The sequence below is a fragment of the Heptranchias perlo genome, chromosome 35 (genome assembly GCF_035084215.1).
Source record: "Heptranchias perlo isolate sHepPer1 chromosome 35, sHepPer1.hap1, whole genome shotgun sequence".
Classification (NCBI taxonomy): Eukaryota; Metazoa; Chordata; class Chondrichthyes; order Hexanchiformes; family Hexanchidae; genus Heptranchias; species Heptranchias perlo.
In genome coordinates this window covers 14,454,642-14,471,724 of record NC_090359.1, presented here as the reverse complement: position 1 = coordinate 14,471,724, position 17,083 = coordinate 14,454,642, and the positions used below count along the sequence as shown (strand labels likewise).

The 17,083-nt window shown below is 47.0% G+C and overlaps 3 non-coding genes across 3 annotated transcripts; all 3 read right to left on the bottom strand.

Annotated features, from left to right (window-relative positions):
- Window positions 1-714: 714 nt before the first annotated feature.
- On the bottom strand, window positions 715-787 carry trnaf-gaa (transfer RNA phenylalanine (anticodon GAA)). Its single transcript has one exon. It is a non-coding gene; the product is annotated as a tRNA-Phe (tRNA).
- Window positions 788-10,320: 9,533 nt separating this feature from the next.
- On the bottom strand, window positions 10,321-10,393 carry trnaf-gaa (transfer RNA phenylalanine (anticodon GAA)). Its single transcript has one exon. It is a non-coding gene; the product is annotated as a tRNA-Phe (tRNA).
- A 2,449-nt stretch (window positions 10,394-12,842) lies between these two features.
- trnah-gug (transfer RNA histidin (anticodon GUG)) lies at window positions 12,843-12,914 on the bottom strand. Its single transcript has one exon. It is a non-coding gene; the product is annotated as a tRNA-His (tRNA).
- Between the last annotated feature and the right edge of the window lie 4,169 nt (window positions 12,915-17,083).

The following is a 17,083-nucleotide window of genomic DNA, read 5'->3' as shown; positions in this document are numbered from 1 at the left end:
CACCCGACTGGGCCCAAAGCTCTGGATTTCCCTCCCTAAACCTCCCCGCCTCTCTACCTCTCTCTCCTCCCTTAAGACATTTAAAACATACCTCACCTGTCCCAATATCTCTTTTTGTGGCTCCGTGTCACATTTTGTTTGATAATCGCTCCTGTGAAGCGCCTTGGGACGTTTTACTCCGTTAAAGGCGCGATATAAATGCAAGTTGTTGTTGTTGGGGTGGAGAAAGGGTTTTCTTTCTTTTTATGACTCTTTTCTATCTCTCTATTTCTTTCCTTTCTCGGACTCTGTTTTCCGGGTCTGTTTACTGACACACATTACAATCTGTGTCACTCGGTGTCTAACAATGTGAGGCAATGTGTTTTATTCCCGCTGTGTTATCTCTCTGGCGGTTTGCTGATAAATGTTTAACTCGCGGCCTGTTCCCGTTAATGGTCACAAGCAGTAACAGACAGACAGAGCGTGTCTGACCGCCCTGAGATGTGGAAAAGGCATCAGTTTAGGACAAATGCATCAAATCAAATGTTCATCGGGCACCGAGAGAGACAAAAACCAGAGAGAAAGGCAGAAGGAAATAGAGAAATAAAAGCTAAATACAGACATCCTTGATGTCTCTCTATTCCATCCCCAACCGTTCAGTGTCGGGTAAAAATGTCAGTGCAAATAAATGTTCGAGAATCGGCCCAAAGAAGAAGAAACAAAATAACCCAAAACTGCCGAAACCCGGGATTGAACCAGGGACCTTTAGATCTTCAGTCTAACGCTCTCCCAACTGAGCTATTTCGGCCCCACATCAAGCTAGTTTTTGAGTCATCCTCTTGGAATAAAATCTAACCCCGGGTGGAATTGCCCCTCCCGCTCATTCCTCACTTCGGGAGAATGAGACCGACCATCAAGGAGAGATTTTCTGATCCTGTCGTTGAATCTCATTTAAATTAAACATTCCTTGAACTCTCTGCCGGGGGGATTCAGAGCTGGGGTTCGCCATGAACCAGCTTCCCCTCAATTCCCAGCTTTATCAGTGAATCGACCAACAAACGCTCGACAGAGCTCAGGTTATATTAAAAATAAAAACAGAAAATGCGGGAAACACTCAGCAGGTCAGGCAGCATCTGTGGAGAGAGAAACATCCTTTCAGGTCGATGACCTTTCATCAGAACTCTCTCCACAGATGCTGCCTGACCTGCTGAGTATTTCCAGCATTTTCTGTTTTTACTTCAGATTTCCAGCATCTGCAGTATTTTGCTTTTGTTTTACAGCTTGTATTAATGTTCTGCTGATGATATCTTAATATTATCTTGTTTTTGGGCCATTTTAATCAGGTTCATGGACAAATTCTTCCATCATCCCTTCTCCCACATTGCTTCTCTCTCTCATTCATTCTTTTCTCCTTTCAATCCAGAAGAGGGCGGGAATCAGAGCTCACCCCCCGAACCCTCCGCACACAGACCCCCGTCTACCACCCCGTGTGATCCAAGAGACAATTCGATACATTACACTGTATGAACACAGAAAGCTGACACACCAGGGGAGATCGCACGGTGTTGGACACGGAGTGAAATAAACTGAAGTGTTTATAAAAAGTTACAGATCACAACTCGTGTCTCTGTCTCTCTCCGCCATCCCGGCCTGTGCTCTGTTATCTGATCTCACTCAATGTGTTGCTGATCATTTTCATCAACATCTTTGAATGTGGCAGCACAAGTTGTTGAAACCGTTAAAACAGCATCCGGTTCCTTGGCTTAATAATAGAGAAATAGAGCACAAAAGCAAGGAAGTTATGTTAAACGTTTATAAATCATTGTTCAGGCCTCATCTGAAGTATTGTGTCCAATTCTGGGCACTATAATTTATTAAGGAGGTCAAGGTCTTGGAGAGGATGGAGAGGAGATTTCCCAGAATTATACCAGGGATGGGGTTTAGTTGTGTGGAGAGACTCGAGAACCTGGGATTGTTCTGCTTCGAGCAATGAAGGTTAAGGGTAGAAGTAATCCACGTGTTCAAAATTAAGAGGGGTTTTGATCGAGTAAATAAGGAGAAACTTCACCCACTGGCGGGAGGGTCGGCAACCAACGGACGCAGATTTAAGATAATTGGCAAAAGAACCAGAAGGGAAATAAGGAGATTTTTTTTGACACAGCGAATTGTTATGATCTGGAACGCACTGCCTTAAAGGATGGTGGAGCTCGATTCAATCGTAACATTAAAAGGAGAATTGGATAAATACTTGAGCATCTCCCCACAGATACCACCTGACCTGCTGAGTGTTGCCAGCAGTTTCTGGGTTTATTTTTGAGCTTTCACTATCGCAGTTTTCGTGACAACCTGCAACTTGCCTCAAGGGCGCAGCTTCAAGCACAACTTTCTTGTGCTCTTCTCACACACAAGATCACACTTTACTTTCCGACACACTCACTTTAAAATCTGCCGTTTCCGCACACAGCGTCCTGCGCCACGAGAATTTGAAAGACCTTTCGCTGATGGCCTGTAATCGCTCCTTTTTCCCCACAGGCGCTCTTTACATTTATCCTCTACTCGATTCAATCGCACGTTTCAACAGAACTATTAAGATCAAGGCGGAACACTTCCGATCTTACTGCACCGCCCCAACTTGCCAAATGTGCACCTTTCAACCGCCATTCGCAGCTCTGTTGCGCTGCCCGTCGCTCACGCAACTCAACTGCTGAGAGAAAAGAGCCAACAAGCATCAAAACAAAAACCAGTTCTTCAGTTACCATCCCCTGGATCACAAGATTCCCCAAGTAAATTTCGTGAACAATCGGGCGGCTGTCTTTCCAGAGACCAACCCTGCTTTCGTCGTGTTTTTCTGTCGAGCGGTCACGCAGATCGAAATTTATCCACTGGTTTCAAGGCACAAATGAACATTGGTGCGAATGGGACATGTGCCCAATAGAAACAGCGGTCGGAGCAAACAAACTTAAAGGCGTGAGATCGTGAAAGTGAATGTTAGAGTCGGCAATGCCGCAGGAAAGTGTCCATGAAATAGAAGGAGGAAAGTAATGGCGGCCCATTGACTGTGGAAGGAAGAAAAAGCTGGGAGAAGAGGCGGGTTTGAACTGTGGAACATCAAGTACAGGCATGTGAGAGTGCTGGGATTTGATGGAATAAATAGGTTTTCGACACCACCAAAAAATGTTTTTTTCATTTATTAAATATTGATATATTGTTGTATTATATTCGCAAGCGCGGGAGAGAATAAAAGAAGCAGCGTACACTATGCCGTGACTCGGATTCGAACCGAGGTTACTGCGGCCACAACGCAGAGTACTAACCACTTTCCGATCACGGCGCCACACGTCAGTGGCAAAAGATCTGCCCGAACTATTTAAATAGCGCCTTTAAGGTAGCAAAACGTCCCAAGGCGCTTCACAGGAGCGTTTTTAAACAATATTTGACCTCGAGCCACAGAAGGAGATATTAGAAGCAAAATACTGCAGATGCTGGAAAGCTGAAATAAAAACAGAAAATGCTGTAAATAATCAGCAAGTCAGGCAGCGTCTGTGGAGAGAGAAACAGAGTTAACGTTTCAGGTCGATGACCCTTCGTCAGAACTGGAAAAGGTTGAAGATTAAACAGTTTTTAAGCAAGTAGAGAGCGTTTAAGGAGCATCTTAAGGGAGGAGAGAGAGGTCGAGAGGCGGGGAGGTTTCGGGAGGGAAATCCAGAGCTTTGGGCCCAGTCGGTTGAAGGCACGGCCGCCAATGGTGGAGCGATGAAAATCGTGGATGCGCAAGAGGCCTGAATTGGAGGAGCTCAGAGATCTCGGAGGGTTGCAGGGGTGGAGGAGGTTTCAGAGAAAGTGAGGGGCGAGGTCATGGAGGGATTTGAACACGAGGATGAGAATTTAAAATTTGAGATGTTGGTGGACTGGGAACCAATGTCGGTCAGCGAGCAGAGGGGTTCTCCTCCTGAACGGTGGTTTGAATATTTGGAGGGGGAGGTGAAAAGTCTCTCGATTTGATATAATGATCCCACTTTTCAACTCGGTTGGAGATGGGGGCAGTAGTTTGCAAGGACCGAGAGGTCAAGGGTGAGTTTTTTGAGGAGGGTGTGATGACGCCAGATTTGAAGGGGAGGGGGACAGTACCTGAGGAGAGGGAACCGTTAACAATATTGGGCTAACATGGTGGCCAGGAAGGGAAGTTGGGTGGTCAGTAGTTTGGTGTGAATAGGGTCGAAGGAGTAGGGGGTGGGTCTCATGGTCAAGATGAGCTCAGAGATGGCAAGAGGGGAGATAGGAGAGAAACTGGAGAAAGATGTGAGTTCAGGGCTGGGGCAGGGGGAACCTTAGGGGAAGTTTAGCATTGTGGGTGGGGGAAGGGAGGGAAACGGCAGAGGCAGCTGAACGGATGGTCTCAGTATTAGTGACAAAGAAGTCCATGAGCTCCTCACACAGGAAAAAGACTTCATTCCAAAATCATTAAACTCCCGAAGGAGCTGCGGGGACAGACTGAGCGGTGTAACTGAGTCCAGAGATACAAAGAGACACCAGCAGAGGGAGGTAGAGAGCGGTGTAACTGGGAACAGAGATACAGAGAGACACCAGCAGAGGGAGGTAGAGAGCGGTGTAACTGAGTACAGAGATACAGAGAGACACCAGCAGAGGGAGGTAGAGAGCGGTGTAACTGAGTACAGAGATACAGAGAGACACCAGCAGAGGGAGGTAGAGAGCGGTGTAACTGAGTACAGAGATACAGAGAGACACCAGCAGAGGGAGGTAGAGTGCGGTGTAACTGAGTACAGAGATACAGAGAGACACCAGCAGAGGGAGGTAGAGTGCGGTGTAACTGAGTACAGAGATACAGAGACACACCATCAGAGGGAGGTAGAGAGCGGTGTAACTGAGTACAGAGATACAGAGAGACACCAGCAGAGGGAGATAGAGAGCGGTGTAACTGAGTACAGAGATACAGACAGACACCAGCAGAGGGAGGTAGAGAGCGGTGTAACTGAGTACAGAGATACAGAGAGACACCAGCAGAGGGAGGTAGAGAGCGGTGTAACTGGGTACAGAGATACAGAGAGACACCAGCAGAGGGAGGTAGAGAGCGGTGTAACTGAGTAAAGAGAGACAGCGAGACACCAGCAGAGTGTCCAGGAAACCAACCTTTTATCTGAAATCTGAGGCGAGATATAAACTGCACAGAGTAGAGGAAGCATTACTGTGTATCTAACCCGTGTTGTACCTGCCCTGGGAGTGTTTGATTTGACAGTGTGGAGGAAGCTTCATTCTGCATATAACCCGTGCTGTACCTGTCCTGGGAGTGTTTGATGGGGCAGTTCAGATGGAACTTTAATCAGTCTCTCCACATAACTGAAGTCCCTCATCCCTGGTACCATTCTAATAAATCTCCTGTGCACCCTCTCTAAGGCCTTGACATCCTTCTTCATGTTTCGTGCCCAGAATTAAACACAATACTCCAGCTGAGGCCTCACCAGTGTTTTATAAAGGTTTTGTATCAATTCCTTGCTTTTGTATTCAATGCCTCAATTAATAAAGCAAAGGGCCCCATTTGCTTTTTTAACTGCCTTCTCAACTTGTCCTGCCACCTTCAAAGATTTGTGTAACTACACCCCCAGGTCTCTCTATTCCTGCACTCCCTTTAAAATTGTGCCATTTCGTTTAAATTGCCTCTCCTCATTCTTCCTACCAAAATGTATCAATTCACAATTCTCTGCATTAAATTTCATCTGCCCATTTCACCAGTCTGTCTCTGTCCTCCTGAAGTCTGTTACCATCCTCAACATTGTTTATTACATTTCTGAGTTTCGTGTCATCTGCAAACTTTGAAATTATACCCTGTACTCCCAAGTCCCGGTCATTAATATATATCAAAAAGAGCAGTGGTCCTAATACCGAGCCCTGGGGGACACCACTGTATACTTGCCTCCAGTCTGAAAAACAACCGTTCACCACTACTCTCTGTTTTCTGCTCCTTAGCCAATTTTGTATCCATGCTGCCATTGTCCGTTTAATCCCATGGGCTTCAATTTTTCTAACAAGTCTATTGTGTGATACTTTATCCTCCCTTAATCTCTCCCTGCATAGAAACTCCCCGACCCATATTCATGGCCACCCCCTCGACCTTGCCATCTCACGTGGTCTCTCTTCTCCTGATCGTGTCAATCATGGATAAGGCCATCTCTGATCACTTCCTTGTAACCCTCTCCACCCACATGGAATCAGAAAATCATAGAAAGGTCACAGCATGGAAGGAGGCCATTTGGCACATCGAGTCCTTACCGGCTCCATGCAAGATCAATCCAGCTGGTCCCCCTCCCCCAATGCACATCATAGAATGAACTCAGGAATCCCACGCCACTTTCTATGAGCGGTAACAGGCTGCGGTTATGGTGCAGACCGGGACCCAGGGCTGAGGCTGTGGTCATCAGTTACTCTGGGAGTGGCACAGTCGGGTTCATGACTAGCCGGGGGTGAGAGTAACACCAGAGAGTCAGGCTGGTGTTCAGAAGGGTGTGGGTTCCAGCTCCCGTTCCAGGACTGGGACACATGATCCAGACTGACTGTGTCGTGCTGAGAGGGAGCTGCATCGTGAGAGGTGCTGTCCTTTGAATGAGGTGTTTAATGGGGGTCCCTTCTTTCTGCTCCGAGGTGTAAAAGATCCCGTGGCAATTTGTGAAGAGCAGGGAGTTCTCCCGGTGTCCTGGCCAACATTCTTCCCTCGACCATCAGCACCCAACAAACAGGAGATCGGCTCAATATCTCATCACTGTTTGTGGGATCTTGCTGTACACAACTTGTCTGCTACCTTCTCTTAAAAACGATAGTGACTGATCTTCGAGAGAAGTGCGTTGGGATGTCCTGAGGATGTGAAAGGTGCTATACAAATGCAAGTTCCTTGTTTCTCACAGGGGGCCGTGTCTCGTTCCTCGTCTCATTGAGACTCTCAGTTAATTGGTCCGTTCTCTGCGCAGATGGGGCCCGACTCACTGAGTGTTTCCAGATTGTTCTGTGTGTGTTTCACTCAGACTCGGGTTTTACAGTAAATAATAAAAGGACTGTAGTCAAACACTTGGCCATGAGCTGCTGCCCAACCTGTCGTGACATTGTTGCTTGCTTCCCTTCAGTTTTTGGTGCACTGTCGCCTGAAGACCCGTGGTTTGCCTCATTTCTCAGTGTGATTGTGGGACTGACACAGAAGTGAGAGAGAAAGCAGCAGCCACAGCCTGGACTGCAGGCAAATTGGGAGGCTGAAACTAAAAGTTCACTATTCCCACACCGGGAATCGAAGCCGTGCTGCCTGGGTGAAAACCAAGAATCATAACCGCTAGACCACATGGGAACTGAAACAAAACACCAGCAGGAAGGGCACTGAGACTACAACCGGAAAGTTAACGGACGATTCAAAGGAGGTATTCACAATTATGAAAGGTTTTGACAGAGTGTGTAAAGAGAAATTGTTTCCAGTGATGGAATGGTTAATAACCAGAGGACACAGATTTCAGATAAATTGAAAGAAATCATTGGGGGATTTGGAGAGATTTTTTTACACAGCGAGTTGTTATGATCTGGAATGCACTGCCTGAAAGGGAGGTGGAAGCAGGTTCAATAGTAACTTTCAAAAGGGAATTGGATAAATAGTTGACGTGTAATAAATTGCAGGGCTGTGGGGAAAGAGCCGGGGAGTGGGACTAACCCACTTCCTTCTGTGTTCATCCCTGGAAAAAACCCTCCCCCAGGTCACTTACAACGGCACTTTCAAATTCCCAACTCTCTGGACTTTGGCCCTCCATTCACCACGACATTTCTGCAGCTACTGATTTGCTCAATCACACCCTCACCTCCACCTTTGACGCTCTTGTACCCATTAAAACCATCACTCTCCCTCACCCTGGTCAATCCCCCTGGGTCTGCCCTCATTTCTGCTTCCTTAAGTCCAAGGGACACAGCTTTGAAAGTTTATGGTGGACAACTGCTTTGGCCATTCATCGCCAGATCTGGCTGGACCACATAAAGCACTATCGGGTCCTGTCTCCTCTGACAAAACTGCTCACTATTCCAGGATCATCCTGGAATGTAAAGATAACCCCCGACTTCTCTTCTCCACTACAAACCGTCTTCTTAAACCCCTCTCCCATCATTCCTTCATCCTCACCTCCAACAAAAAGTGCAATGAGCTCATGGACTTCTTTGTCACTAAGATTGAGACCATCCATTCAGCTGCCTCTGCCGCTCCCCTCCCTTCCCCGAGCTCACCAAGTTTCTCTCCTATCTCCCCTCATGCCCTCTCTGAGCTCATCTTGACAATGAGACCCACCTCCTGCTCCCTCGACCCTATTCCCAACAATCTGCTGACCAAACAACCTCCCTTCCTGGCCCCATGTTAGCTGACATTGTTAATGGTCTCCTCTCCTCAGGTACTGTCCCCCTCCCCATCAAATCTGCCGTCATCACCCTCCTTCTCAAAAGACCCACCCTTGACCCCTGTGTCCTTGTAAACTACCACCCCATCTCCCACCTCCCTTTCCTCTCCAAAGTCTTGTCACCTCCCAAATCCATGTCCATCTTTCCCACAACACCATGTTTGAATCCCTCCAATCAGGTTTCCACTCCTGCCACTGTCCTGAAACGGTCCTTGTCAAAGTCACAAATGACATCCTCTGTGACAGTGTAGAGGGAGATTTAATCTTGATCTAACACTTGATGCACCTGCCCCCGGAATGTTTGATGACACAGTGTAGAGGGAGCTTTACTCTGCCATGTACTGTACAGTATCAGTCTGTGATGGAGCAGAGCCCTGCTCTTTAATAGAAATTATTCTTTCGATCAGCCACGGAGCCCCTAAAGCAGCCTCCAAGACCCAAAGTCTGATTTCCATCCCACAGTTCCAGCAGTTTGCGAGGGCTGGGCCACGTTAGCAGCAGCTCTCTGTTCCTGGTCTGGAGCTGAGGTGTTGTGTATTGTCCCTGACACAGGGACCAGACGGTGAGCTGCTGGCTCCTATTGTTCTGGGATCATTCCCTGCTGCTCTGTTCTCACCTCTTCACTGGGTCTCAGATTATTACCAGCCATCTTCCTGATCAATAAACAATCGGCAGTCTGACCGCGGAGATTTGAAATGTGTGAAACATTTCATGTGTCTCATCCCTGTCCCTGGACACAAATAAATAGGCCGTCATGAAATGTTCACAGTCCGTTTCTTCAGCCTTCTCCTTCTTAGAAGAATCTTTTAAACTCCTTGCTAAAGTGACCATTGATCATAATGTCTTGTTTTGCGGTATGTTCAAGATTGTTCCAGGTCAGCATTGTAATAATTCGGGGTAGTTGAAAAGTGGGATCATTATATTAAATCTAGATATTTATCACAGCCCCGCCCCCCAAACATTCAAACCACCGTTCAGGAGGAGAACCCCTTCTGCTCGCTGACCTACATTGGCTCCCAGTCCACCAACATCTCAAATTTTAAATTATCATCTTCGTGTTCAAATCCCTCCATGACCTCGCCCCTCCCTATCTCTGTAACCTCCTCCACCCCTACAACCCTCCTAGATCTCTGAGCTCCTCCAATTCAGGCCTCTTGCGCATCCACGATTTTCATCGCTCCACCATTGGCGGCCGTGCCTTCACCCGACTGGGCCCAAAGCTCTGGATTTCCCTCCCTAAACCTCCCCGCCTCTCTACCTCTCTCTCCTCCCTTAAGACATTTAAAACATACCTCACCTGTCCCAATATCTCTTTATGTGGCTCCGTGTCACATTTTGTTTGATAATCGCTCCTGTGAAGCGCCTTGGGACGTTTTACTCCGTTAAAGGCGCGATATAAATGCAAGTTGTTGTTGTTGGGGTGGAGAAAGGGTTTTCTTTCTTTTTATGACTCTTTTCTATCTCTCTATTTCTTTCCTTTCTCGGACTCTGTTTTCCGGGTCTGTTTACTGACACACATTACAATCTGTGTCACTCGGTGTCTAACAATGTGAGGCAATGTGTTTTATTCCCGCTGTGTTATCTCTCTGGCGGTTTGCTGATAAATGTTTAACTCGCGGCCTGTTCCCGTTAATGGTCACAAGCAGTAACAGACAGACAGAGCGTGTCTGACCGCCCTGAGATGTGGAAAAGGCATCAGTTTAGGACAAATGCATCAAATCAAATGTTCATCGGGCACCGAGAGAGACAAAAACCAGAGAGAAAGGCAGAAGGAAATAGAGAAATAAAAGCTAAATACAGACATCCTTGATGTCTCTCTATTCCATCCCCAACCGTTCAGTGTCGGGTAAAAATGTCAGTGCAAATAAATGTTCGAGAATCGGCCCAAAGAAGAAGAAACAAAATAACCCAAAACTGCCGAAACCCGGGATTGAACCAGGGACCTTTAGATCTTCAGTCTAACGCTCTCCCAACTGAGCTATTTCGGCCCCACATCAAGCTAGTTTTTGAGTCATCCTCTTGGAATAAAATCTAACCCCGAGTGGAATTGCCCCTCCCGCTCATTCCTCACTTCGGGAGAATGAGACCGACCATCAAGGAGAGATTTTCTGATCCTGTCGTTGAATCTCATTTAAATTAAACATTCCTTGAACTCTCTGCCGGGGGGATTCAGAGCTGGGGTTCGCCATGAACCAGCTTCCCCTCAATTCCCAGCTTTATCAGTGAATCGACCAACAAACGCTCGACAGAGCTCAGGTTATATTAAAAATAAAAACAGAAAATGCGGGAAACACTCAGCAGGTCAGGCAGCATCTGTGGAGAGAGAAACATCCTTTCAGGTCGATGACCTTTCATCAGAACTCTCTCCACAGATGCTGCCTGACCTGCTGAGTATTTCCAGCATTTTCTGTTTTTACTTCAGATTTCCAGCATCTGCAGTATTTTGCTTTTGTTTTACAGCTTGTATTAATGTTCTGCTGATGATATCTTAATATTATCTTGTTTTTGGGCCATTTTAATCAGGTTCATGGACAAATTCTTCCATCATCCCTTCTCCCACATTGCTTCTCTCTCTCATTCATTCTTTTCTCCTTTCAATCCAGAAGAGGGCGGGAATCAGAGCTCACCCCCCGAACCCTCCGCACACAGACCCCCGTCTACCACCCCGTGTGATCCAAGAGACAATTCGATACATTACACTGTATGAACACAGAAAGCTGACACACCAGGGGAGATCGCACGGTGTTGGACACGGAGTGAAATAAACTGAAGTGTTTATAAAAAGTTACAGATCACAACTCGTGTCTCTGTCTCTCTCCGCCATCCCGGCCTGTGCTCTGTTATCTGATCTCACCCAATGTGTTGCTGATCATTTTCATCAACATCTTTGAATGTGGCAGCACAAGTTGTTGAAACCGTTAAAACAGCATCCGGTTCCTTGGCTTAATAATAGAGAAATAGAGCACAAAAGCAAGGAAGTTATGTTAAACGTTTATAAATCATTGTTCAGGCCTCATCTGAAGTATTGTGTCCAATTCTGGGCACTATAATTTATTAAGGAGGTCAAGGTCTTGGAGAGGATGGAGAGGAGATTTCCCAGAATTATACCAGGGATGGGGTTTAGTTGTGTGGAGAGACTCGAGAACCTGGGATTGTTCTGCTTCGAGCAATGAAGGTTAAGGGTAGAAGTAATCCACGTGTTCAAAATTAAGAGGGGTTTTGATCGAGTAAATAAGGAGAAACTTCACCCACTGGCGGGAGGGTCGGCAACCAACGGACGCAGATTTAAGATAATTGGCAAAAGAACCAGAAGGGAAATAAGGAGATTTTTTTTGACACAGCGAATTGTTATGATCTGGAACGCACTGCCTTAAAGGATGGTGGAGCTCGATTCAATCGTAACATTAAAAGGAGAATTGGATAAATACTTGAGCATCTCCCCACAGATACCACCTGACCTGCTGAGTGTTGCCAGCAGTTTCTGGGTTTATTTTTGAGCTTTCACTATCGCAGTTTTCGTGACAACCTGCAACTTGCCTCAAGGGCGCAGCTTCAAGCACAACTTTCTTGTGCTCTTCTCACACACAAGATCACACTTTACTTTCCGACACACTCACTTTAAAATCTGCCGTTTCCGCACACAGCGTCCTGCGCCACGAGAATTTGAAAGACCTTTCGCTGATGGCCTGTAATCGCTCCTTTTTCCCCACAGGCGCTCTTTACATTTATCCTCTACTCGATTCAATCGCACGTTTCAACAGAACTATTAAGATCAAGGCGGAACACTTCCGATCTTACTGCACCGCCCCAACTTGCCAAATGTGCACCTTTCAACCGCCATTCGCAGCTCTGTTGCGCTGCCCGTCGCTCACGCAACTCAACTGCTGAGAGAAAAGAGCCAACAAGCATCAAAACAAAAACCAGTTCTTCAGTTACCATCCCCTGGATCACAAGATTCCCCAAGTAAATTTCGTGAACAATCGGGCGGCTGTCTTTCCAGAGACCAGCCCTGCTTTCGTCGTGTTTTTCTGTCGAGCGGTCACGCAGATCGAAATTTATCCACTGGTTTCAAGGCACAAATGAACATTGGTGCGAATGGGACATGTGCCCAATAGAAACAGCGGTCGGAGCAAACAAACTTAAAGGCGTGAGATCGTGAAAGTGAATGTTAGAGTCGGCAATGCCGCAGGAAAGTGTCCATGAAATAGAAGGAGGAAAGTAATGGCGGCCCATTGACTGTGGAAGGAAGAAAAAGCTGGGAGAAGAGGCGGGTTTGAACTGTGGAACATCAAGTACAGGCATGTGAGAGTGCTGGGATTTGATGGAATAAATAGGTTTTCGACACCACCAAAAAATGTTTTTTTCATTTATTAAATATTGATATATTGTGGTATTATATTCGCAAGCGCGGGAGAACAAAAGAAGCAGCGCACACTATGCCGTGACTCGGATTCGAACCGAGGTTACTGCGGCCACAACGCAGAGTACTAACCACTATACGATCACGGCGCCACACGTTTGTGGCAAAAGATCTGCCCGAACTATTTAAATAGCGCCTTTAAGGTAGCAAAACGTCCCAAGGCGCTTCATAGGAGCGTTTTTAAACAATATTTGACACCGAGCCACAGAAGGAGATATTAGAAGCAAAATACTGCAGATGCTGGAAAGCTGAAATAAAAATAGAAAATGCTGTAAATAATCAGCAAGTCAGGCAGCGTCTGTGGAGAGAGAAACAGAGTTAACGTTTCAGGTCGATGACCCTTCGTCAGAACTGGAAAAGGTTGAAGATTAAACAGTTTTTAAGCAAGTAGAGAGCGTTTAAGGAGCATCTTAAGGGAGGAGAGAGAGGTCGAGAGGCGGGGAGGTTTCGGGAGGGAAATCCAGAGCTTTGGGCCCAGTCGGTTGAAGGCACGGCCGCCAATGGTGGAGCGATGAAAATCGTGGATGCGCAAGAGGCCTGAATTGGAGGAGCTCAGAGATCTCGGAGGGTTGCAGGGGTGGAGGAGGTTTCAGAGAAAGTGAGGGGCGAGGTCATGGAGGGATTTGAACACGAGGATGAGAATTTAAAATTTGAGATGTTGGTGGACTGGGAACCAATGTCGGTCAGCGAGCAGAGGGGTTCTCCTCCTGAACGGTGGTTTGAATATTTGGAGGGGGAGGTGAATAGTCTCTCGATTTGATATAATGATCCCACTTTTCAACTCGGTTGGAGATGGGGGCAGTAGTTTGCAAGGACCGAGAGGTCAAGGGTGAGTTTTTTGAGGAGGGTGTGATGACGCCAGATTTGAAGGGGAGGGGGACAGTACCTGAGGAGAGGGAACCGTTAACAATATTGGGCTAACATGGTGGCCAGGAAGGGAAGTTGGGTGGTCAGTAGTTTGGTGTGAATTGGGTCGAAGGAGTAGGGGGTGGGTCTCATGGTCAAGATGAGCTCCGAGAGGGCAAGAGGGGAGATAGGAGAGAAACTGGAGAAAGATGTGAGTTCAGGGCTGGGGCAGGGGGAACCTTAGGGGAAGTTTAGCATTGTGGGTGGGGGAAGGGAGGGAAACGGCAGAGGCAGCTGAACGGATGGTCTCAGTATTAGTGACGAAGAAGTCCATGAGCTCCTCGCACTTGTTGTTGGAGGTGAGGGGGGAGGGGCAGGGGAGAGGGGTTTAAGAAACCGGTTTGCAGTGAAGAGAAGCCCGGGTTATCTTTACATTCCAGGATGATCCTGGAATATTGAGCAGTTTTGGCAGAGAGCAGGACCTGATGGTGTTTTAAGTGTTCCCGCCAGATCTGGCGATGAATGGCTGAACCAGTCGTCCGCCATAAATTTTCAAGTCTGCGACCTTGGACTTAAAGGATGGGAGATGAGGCTGCACATCACATCCCTGAAACATTGTTACCCGTTTCTGTCTGAAACTGGTGAGTGTGTAAATAGTAAGTAACAGAAAAAAAAGTATTTTAAGCATCAAACTTAATTCTGATCATTATTATAGCATAAAACCTGAACAGCCCATCCCTCAAACACTGATATAAAACCAGTTCCAGGACCCTGAGCCACTGTGAAAATGCTGTGATCCCGACCTGATTCGAACTCGCAGTTTTCTGATCGGGAATCAGAAGCTGTCAGTTGCGACAGGAGGTGGATCCGGATCCAGAGGAGGGAGATCGGTACCGACCGCCGCCGGGACTCTCGGAGGGCGAGAGACGGAAGCAGCAGCAGCCAGACCTCTGCCTCAACAACAGCTCAGGATCCCCGCTCTCTAATCCAGCCGCTGCCGGCCGAGAGCTGCTGGTCCCGGCCTGAGCCGTGTCTGGGAGCCGCCTGCCGGTCTCTCTTTACTGAACGGGATCGATCCAGGTGCAGCTCACACACAGGCCCAGGAATCCCACTCCGGACAGATTCACTTCTTTAAACCTTGTTTAGATTCAGTGAATTGGGATTTAATTCAATCCTCATCTGCCCTCCGCTCTGTCAGTTCAGAACTTTATTTAAACCGATACTTGGTGTTCTGTTTTACAGGGTGTCGGCTGTTTAAGTATTTCTTAGTCCCACTACTCCCATGAATAACACTTTTTGCTGCTAACTGCTGATTGATACAAAGTGCCCAGGAATTCGGGAATTTCTCCCGGGGACCGGGAACTGACTCGGATTCGGCTCAACCCTCAAATCCACAAAGTTTTTGTCACTGCTGCTGTACAGGATTAAAGGAAGGGACCGAACCAGAAGCGGTTTTAAATTATTACTGACAAATCAGGGTCAAAGGCAAAGGATACAGTCTGCTTATCTACAAGGCTGAGTCCCTGCCCGCTTCACTGTCTGTCTGTCTGTCTGCCGGTTTATCCGTCTGATTGAGTCTCTGCTTCATTCTCTGGCTCTTTGTTTGCTGTCTGCAGGCCTCCCGACCCGACTGACTGACTAACTACCGGACCGTGTGTCGGAATGAATGACTGGGTCTGAGTGTCTGCCTATTTATGGACCTGAATGGCCACATTTCTCAGTTCCTGCCTTCGCTCTGTGTCACGGGCCTGTCGCTGTCTCTCAGGATGACAACACACCCACACCCTTCACACACCGCCTTTGACGACTGAACGCAGGTTTGCTCAGTCTGTCCCCGCAGCTCCTTCGGGAGTTTAATGATTTGGAAATGAAGACTTTTTCCTGTGTGAATTGTGAAGTTTTGATCAGTGAAATGTTTGTGAAAGGGAAGGATTGAGAGCTTTTAGTGTGGGACAGAAGTGATGTTGTTTAACGGAGAAGTCACGCGATGAAATGAACATGAGCAGCGGTTTCCAGAGTGTGGCGGTTATCACATTCGTTTCGCACACGAAAGATCTCTGGTTCGACCCCAGGCGGGAATGTTATTTGAGAATTTGCTCTTGTGAAAAGTGGGAGATAATTGGCTTTTCCTGTTGAATTGAACAACGGCTGCACCACATTCCTGTTTTCATAAACACTGAACATTTTAACCAGACTCTTAAAAAACAGTCTTTAAAATGAGAACGGATAAAAGTTCATCACATGCAAAACACAATAACTTCCCCACGTGTCACTGGGTAACCATGTTAGTATTTCCGTCAGTCAGTCTGCAGAAAGTTATCGCTTCATTAATGGCGATTACAACAATTTTTCATCTTTCACAGTTTCATGTGTTCATTTAATAAAGTTCACAATTGTTTTGTGACAATTATTTCATTGACCGGGAATCGAACCCACACCGCGGCGGTGAGAGCCCTGAATCCAAACCACCAGATGCCGCGCAGTGGGTCGAGTCACGGATCGGCACAGTTGATACAAAGAACAAATGAAAAAGTAGAAACAGAAAATGTTGCGAACTCTCAGCAGGTCAGACAGCCTCTGTGGAGAGAGAAACAGAGGGAACGTTTCAGGTCGATGACCTTTCATCAGAACTCGCTCCACAGATGCTGCCTGACCGGCTGAGTGTATCCAGCATTTTCTGTTTATATTTCAGATTTCCAGAATCCGCAGCACTTTACTTTTGAAATTAAAAAGTAGCTCAAGTTGATGAAAGTTGCACCAGTGAAAATCCTGGGTGGAGATTTAGAGGATGCGACAGTGGGAAGGGCTGGACTGCGATTCGAACAGTCCCCCAAGCAAATTTCGGGGAAGTCATCGAAATTTAAAAGAGGACTTGGAACGGGAATAGAACGACAGGCTCACGTGACAGGGCATTGGTATTCGGAATGTCCAAAATGCAGTCCCCACTGCTCTGATGACCTGAATCAGACAAATAGTAATTCACAACACAGGACAAATCCATTTGATTTGAGTTTTGGAAACCCATTCACGACAGCAGCTGTCTCCCATCAGTTTATTTTTCCAAACTAAAGGGTATGAAGCTTGCACGAGTGATGATCTGTGCTGTATTATTTCTGAGCAGCAGACTCACCTTGCCCCATCAATGCCTATTTGTTGGAAGGCGCAGTCCCCATTGGTCGAGGGGATCGGTTTTTCGAGCTGTGATTCACCATCCTCTATTTCAGGAATATTCCGGTTTGCTGAAAATGAGATGAGATGAAACGAGCAGGTCCAACGAGCCGGTCTGTCACACGACACGGCATCTACAAAGTTGTCTCTTGCACTTACAGTGAAGCGGAGGGCAGTTTTCACCCTTAAACCAACAAGTTAGGTGGCGCAGTAAGTAGTGTAGATGGGAGCAGGAAGTAGTGAA